This window comes from Panthera uncia, chromosome B4 (genome assembly GCF_023721935.1).
Source record: "Panthera uncia isolate 11264 chromosome B4, Puncia_PCG_1.0, whole genome shotgun sequence".
Classification (NCBI taxonomy): domain Eukaryota; kingdom Metazoa; phylum Chordata; class Mammalia; order Carnivora; family Felidae; genus Panthera; species Panthera uncia.
This window is the reverse complement of record NC_064809.1, coordinates 74,327,191-74,334,837: the sequence shown is the minus strand read 5'-3', so window position 1 is coordinate 74,334,837 and position 7,647 is coordinate 74,327,191.

Sequence of the window (7,647 nt, the reverse complement as noted above, 5' to 3'; positions counted from 1 at the left end):
CTCAACGATCATTGTGCATATGAGGCGCCTGGGTGGCTCAGTCAGTTAAGTGTCCGACTCTTGATTTCAGCTCAGGTCATGATCTCATGGTTTGTGAAATCGAGCCCTGTGTTGGGCTGAATGCTGACAGAGCAGGGCCTGCTTGGGATTCTCTCTTCTCTCCAAGTAAATAAATAAACATTTATAAAACATCATCATGCATAGAGATGAAATCTAACAAATTTTGTAAATGTAATGAAAATATTTTAATATTAAATTTGACAGTGTAATGAAACTGACAATGTTATGTTTTGTAAACAACTACATATTAATTTTTTTACATTTTTGTATTTTGATGGCAATGATATCTTAAAGGTTTTGTACATTTTCATAGGCTCTTGGCATTGTGCTTAAGGGGCCTAGTGGCTATACCTGCTCTAGTGATGAAGGACTTTGACTTCCCGGACATCCTCTAGCAAGCTCTCTGGCAAGAAAGCAAAGTGTCTGACTGATTCTTCTGCTTTGTCAATGGTGTCATCCCCTTGAGGACAAAGAGGGCCTGGATTGTCCCAATCAGTGAAGCCAAGAGATTTGGACACCAAGGAGATATATTTCTATCTATGTCTCTTTATTATGATATATGATATCACAAACCATGAAATCATGGCCTGAGCTGAAATCAAGAGTTGGACACTTAACTGACTGAGCCACCCAGGCACGCCCTATGCATGATGATTGTTGAGAAGTCATAGTCAAAGACACGTTAAAAAAAACTCATGGCCAGTTATTTTCAAGGCAGAGTTATATAAATCCTTTCAAATTATTTAAAGCACTATATATGGTGGCTTTCCAGAGATGAGGTTTTTGATATTACATGAGTCTCATTTTTTTTTTCAGAGCAAAGTTGATGTACTTAGTCAAATAAGGTATTGCCTCCACCCCAAAAAAATCTCCAGGAAGCCAAGGCATGGGAAGGAATACTTCTTGGCATATTTCTTCGAGTCAGATTTAGGGGTTGGCCATAGCTCTGCTTGCATGGCCATGGCCTTGGGGACCTCAAAGATGATGAACCAACACTAATGTGGAGAAGGGAACATGAGGAAAGGGTTTACTTTAAGCCCTAAGTGTGACCTTCAAGGAGGTGTGGGTAAAGTGGAAAGGACAAAAACCTTTTGAAGACAACCCAGCCAAAGAGCTAGGGAGGGAAAAGCCATGCAGGGTCTTGTCTTCCATGTACAGGGGAGGCCAACTTGGAAAGCCAGAAAAAGGATGAGCATGACTGACTCCATGATTGGAGGAGTCATCTTAAAAAAAAAATTAAAAATAAATACAGTAGAGCATGGCTAACATGTAACTATCAATGAGGACTTTGAAATAGCTATATTTACCATAAAGAAACTAGTCTAGTGGAAAAGGTGGACAATATGTGTAACAGTTGGGGAATTTGAGTAAAGAGTAGGAAATTGTAAAAATTAATGGAAAAATGGAAATGCTAGAAGTGAAAACCTTAATATCAGAGATGAGGAATTCCTTCAACAGGTTTATCAATAAACTGGACAAAAGCAGAGGAAAGAAAAAAAAAACCCTGTGAACTTGGAGCTAGCTCAGTAAAAATGAACCAAACTATATCACAAAAGTAAAAGCAAACAGACAATTAAGCAAACCCAAAACTAAGCACCAAGACATATGGCACAATGACAAATGATCTAACACGTATGTAATGGAAGTCTCAGAAGAAGAGGGGAGACAGAATGGGGCAGAAGAAATATTTGAAGAGCTAATCACTCAGAATCTCCCAAATTCACGAAAGACAAAAACCACAGATCCAAGAAGCTCAGAGGACCCCAAACAAGATAAACGGGAAGAAAAACACACCTAAGCATATCATAGTCCCAACTGTTGAAACCAAAGATAAAAGAACATCCTGAAAGTAGCCAGAAAGAAGAAAAAAGTACATAAAGAAGCAAGAAGCAGTCTTCCTAGAAACTCAGTAGGGTGCCTGGGTAGCTCAGTCAGGTGTCTGACTCTTGGTTTTAGCTCAGGTCATGGTCTCGCAGTTCATGGGTTCAAGCCCCGAGTTGGGCTTTGCACTGACAGTGCGGAGCCTGCTTGGGATTCTCTCTCTTTCTCTCTGCCCCTCCCACACTCTCTTTCTCTCTCAAAATAAATTAATTAACAAAGAAAAGAAAGAAAAAATAAACTCAACCAGATGGTTCCTGAGGCCCAGCTCTATCCCTGCCATATAGGTCCACAAGATAAACCCAGTAACATTCCAGAATATTCTCCCATCTGGGGGGCTGATATGAGCTTGGGCAGATTTCTGTTACCTGCAAAAACAACAATGGGGTGCAGCCGAGCAGTGGCTCAGCTAAGCAGCAGCCTGCAGGGCACTGGCTCTCCAGTTCACCACCTGCAGCCCCACCACCACCACCCCATGCCACACCCAGCCCCTTTCTCTACACACACCCCACCCTGAACTGGCTGTGGCCATATCACCCCTCAAATACTATTTATTGGCTGTGAGTTGGAAGGAGGCAGAGTAGGGAGAGGCTAGACATACTAGCAGACTGGCCTCGACGCCCATCGAGGTAGGCCCTGGGATCCGAATGTTGCTCCAAAGCCTTTCCCCACGCGTGACCAGCCTGGAACAACCAAAGCCTGAGTCCAGTTGGGACACCTGTCAGGACTTTGCTGAGTGGATGGTCATTGCCATTGGTGGCAAAGTCTGTGAGAGGCAGCCAGTTGCCATAATTCAGAGTTGCCATGTGGTCAAGAAGATTCAGGTTTCCTCCCCCACGACCCATGTTCAGAGAGTCCCTGTGTTGGCTTCTGTGTGGCTTCACTTTCCAGAAGAGTTCCTTTGCTGCAGGAGCCACAAGGAGGCAGCAAAGAGCTTGTTTCAGGGCCTCAGCTGGCCTGGAGAATCAGAGGGGTCGAATTTAAAATCTGGGCACTGCTGAAAGATGGACACAGCTGAAACTGGTGGGCTTTCCCTGAGACAGTACTCGGCTGAGTGTGGAAAGCAAGTATGGCAAAGGTAGGGGAAAGAGACAAGAGATTCCTGACTCCTCCTTGGACATCTGGATCCTGCAGACAATTCCTGGTTGCCAGGGTCCTCTCTCCCTCAGTCAGGGCCACTTCATCCTCCCTTGACCACCCCAGCAGGGGCCTCAGCTCTGCAGTTCAGAGTGCTGTCTTTGCAAATGATTCTTCAGGCAACTGGTTTTTAGGAACTCTGCCAGGAGGCCCTACTTGAGACTTCCTCAAACATGCCTTATGTTCTCATTCATTCATTCATCCATTCAACAAATATCTATTGGGCACCTAATACTGGGCATGATTCTAGGCATTAGGGATACAGTACTGAAGAAAATAGATTTTTTAAAGTGCTTTCATGGAGCTTACATTCTTTTGGAGGAAACCAGATAAGAAATTAGAACTAAAATACACCGAATGTTAGATGGTAAAAGATGCCATGGAGAGACACAAATTTCAGAAGAGGGTAAGGTACCAGAATACAGGGGTTACAATTTAAAATAGGTCACGTCGGGGCGCCTGAGTGGCTCAGTCAGTTGAGTGTCCAACTCTTGATTTCGGCTCAGGTCATGATCTCAGAGTTTCGTGAGTTCGAGCCCTGTGTTGGGCTCCGCACTGACAGTGCGGAGCTTGCTTGGGATTCTGTCTCCATCTCTCTCTCCTTCTCTCTCTCTACCCCTCCCCTACTCATGCTATCTCTGTCTCTCTCAAAAAATAAACTTAAAAAAATAAAATATGTCATATCAGGCCTCCCTGAGGTGACGTTTGAGGAAGTGAGAAGTGAGCCATGGGGTAAGAGCATACCGGGCAAGGGAACAGCTGAGGTAGGAGCATGCCTGGCAAACTCCAGAAGCAGCAAGTCTCCAGTGTGTCTGGCACCAGGTGAGTGAGTGGGAGAAGAGAAGGAATGATGAGGGAGAGGCGACCGGGGGACAGATCAGCGCCTTGCAGGCCACAGTAAGGACTTCCCTTTTACTCCAGTTGAATAGGAGCCATGTTTACTTTGAATGAAAATGGAAACCATTGCAGAATTTTGACAAGATGAAGGACATAATCTGAGCGACACCTCAAGAACATTGCTCTGGGACACCTGAAACTAACGTAATATTATGTGTCAACTGTACCTCAATTAAAACAAACTGGAAGGGCACTCGGGTGGCTCTGTTGGTTAAGCGTCTGACTTCAGCTCAGGTCATGATCTTGAGGTTTGTGAGTTTGAGCCCTGCATTGGGCTTTTTGCTGTCAGCATGGAGCCGGCTTGGGATCCCCTGTTCCCCTCTTTCTCTGCCCCACCCTGTTTGCACTCTGTCTCTCTCAAAAATAAATAAACTTTAAAAAAAAACTGGAAAAAAGAAAAGAGCATCGCTCTGGCTGCAGTGATGAGAACAGACTGAAGGCTGGGAGGGGGAGGCAGGGAGACCAGTTGGAAGCTATTAACAATTTCCATCCCATTCAGGAAAGGTTAGTAAGGGAGCTCAAATGCCCTCCCCCAGTGAAGTCCCCCCCAATCTTCCCTAAGATCCCCCCCTTCTCTTGGGACCTCTCTCCACCCTCTGTTCATGCATTGCCCAGCCTTGGCCAACCTTGCCTTTGTTCTAGGATTAGTGCTGGGCCTGTCCTCAGCCCCCCTAGACCTCAGACTCTTTAGGAGCAGATGTCCAGTTGCTTTGACAGCTGTAGCTTCTCCCGGCACAGAGTGCTGTACACACAGAAACCAAGTCAGACTTTCCCTAAGGAATGAGTTATCCCATCCCTCATTAGTTGAGCTGCCTGCTCTTGCCTCAGAAGCTTCTTCTGGGCTGTATTTCTGCCTGGAGAGCCACATCTCTCTGTATGAAACACTTTACCACTATAACAGCCCTAATTCTGTCTGTCGGCCACCTTCACAGTCCCTCAGTCATGCCATGTTTACACGCCACCCTTGTCACTGCCCTGCAAAGGCAGGCTCTCAAAGCTGGCAGAAAGCACATATGAAATATTGTTTGCCAAAGCCATTGGCTTCTCTGGAGGCTTTTGAGAGCAAATTAAATGAGTACTTATTGAGTCCTTAAACATTTATTGAACACCTACTGTGGGGCTGTGTTCCGCACTAGGCAGTGAGGGTATAAAAGTGAATAAAACAAGCTTCCAAGGATCTTACTGCAAACACAGAGTAAAGGCCATATGCAAAGCACGGTGCTAAAATAAATACAACTACATCCTTGTACTGCACCAAGGACTCCCCATCCACTCATCCGTCTATCACTCACTTAGCAGTTAACTTACTGAGTGCACTGAGTGCAATGTACGTTACACTGGATGTGTGATGATGGCATTGAGACACAATCCCTCCTCACACTCTGGTGTGGAGACAGCAAATAGTGGGGAGCTGGCATATGCAACAAACACAGTTCAGGGTAAGTGATGTCGTATAGGTACAAAGTAAAATGGAGAACAGGGGAAGGAGATGTTCTTTGCAATGAGGGTCTGGAAAGGCCTTCTGGGCTAAGTGGGTTTTCAATAGAATGTTGAAGGATGGGTAGAACTACCACAGGTGGAAGGAGTGGAATCAGAGGAATCTAAAGGAATAGAACACTATTAGAACACAGCTTAGACCCTGTTTATGGGCCAGAAAGTGGTCCCTGTGGTTGTGGTTCATTGGGTAGAGCCAGGTGTTGTAGGAGCTGAGCTGGACTGGAATTGGGTTTGGATGGGCTTGAAGGCCAAGCTGATGATTTTCAAGAAAAGGAGTGGTAGTTCTAGATCTTGCTTTAGAGAGGCAGTTGTGGCAATGCAGAGACATTAGAGAATGAAATCAATTCGAGGAGCAATAATGAAGGCTTGAACCAAAGTAGTATAAAGAACCAGCATTGAGGCACCTGGGTGGCTCAGTCAGTTAAACATGGCACTCTTGATTTTGGCTCAGGTCATGATCTCACCGTTGTGAGTTCAAGCCCTGTCAGGTACAGAGCCTGCTTGGGATTCTCTCTCTCCCTCTTGCTCTGCCCCTTCTCCCTTGCTCGATCTCTCTCTCTCTCAAAATAAACATTAAAAAAAAAAAAAGGAACCAGCTTTGATTGAATTTATGTATTCATGCCCTTGTTTGTTCACAAACAATTATGTACAAAACCTTGTATTGATTGAAGATAGGGATGGAGCAGACAGGGAGGAAAGAAAGAAAAATAAAACCCAGTTTTATTTCCTCAAAGATATTATAATCAAGTGAGAGACACAGACCACTAAAAGTCTACCGCAGTGGGGTACCTGGGTGGCTCCGTCCGTTAAGTGTCCAACTCTTGATCTTGGCTCAGGTCATCATCTCACAGTTCATGGGATTGAGCCCCATATTGGGCTCTGCACTAATAGCACAGAGCCTACTTGGGATTTTCTCTCTCCCACTCTCTCTTCCCCCCTTCCCCCACTTGCACACACACTCTCTTAAAATAATAATTTAAAAAACCCAGGAATTAAAAAAAAAATTGCTATCACATTCTTTCCTTGACTTCTGTCATGTGATATTTGGTTTCCCTCCTATGTTCCCGATACTCTTTTGGCTCCTCAAGAAGTTCATTATCTTCAGCCAGTGTATTCTGTGGGTTGCACCAGTGCCTGGACTCTCTCCTCTCTTCGTGCCGTATGATGTCCCCAAATGACTTCATCCTCCCCTATGGCTTTGAACACCAGCTATATGATAATGACTCCCAAATTTATCCCTAATCCCCTTCTCTCCTGAGTCATAGAGCTGTATATCCAGACACCCATCTGAATGTGTCAACCGGTTGCCCACTGGCACCTCTAGCTCAATTCATCCAAATAAAACTCATCTTTCCTTCTCACTCAAACCAACTTCTCCACTTGCACTCCCTGTCTCAAAGTATAATCATCATTCTCCTTCTACTGCCAAAGCTGGAGACCAGGGATCCATGCCTCATCTCTTGCACCTCTACACCCAATTTATCCCCAAGCCATATCCAGTCTACATTTTGGGTGTCTTAGATGACCACCCTTGGGGCGCCTGGGTGGCTCAGTCGGTTAAGCGTCCGACTTCAGCTCAGGTCACGATCTCGCGGTCCGCGAGTTCGAGCCCCGCGTCGGGCTCTGGGCTGATGGCTCGGAGCCTGGAGCCTGTTTCCGATTCTGTGTCTCCCTCTCTCTCTGCCCCTCCCCCGTTCATGCTCTGTCTCTCTCTGTCTCAAAAATTAAAAAAAAAAAAAAAAAAAAAAGATGACCACCCTAATTTAGCCACTGACTGGCCTCCCTGTCTGTAGTTTTACTGTTTCAATTTATGTTCCATACTAGGCCAGAGAGATCTTTCTCAAATCCAGATCTCATACCATACCCCCTGCATAAAAACTCTTTAATGGCTCTTCATGGGTTTAATCATGGCCTGTAAAGATTTTTGTGACAGCTCTTCAGCCTAGCTGTATGGTAGTCCATTGTATGGATGGACCACAACTTCTTTAACTAGTCTTCTAGTGACAGATGTTTGAGTTGTTTGCAAATTTGTGCTACTATAAACAATGCTATAGTTAATAATTTTGCGTATACTTTATCTTGCATGTGTGCAAGTATGTTGGATCTGAAATCATATGCATTTTTAATTTCAACAAATATCAACAATTTACAGTTCCTCCAGTAACATATAACCGTGCC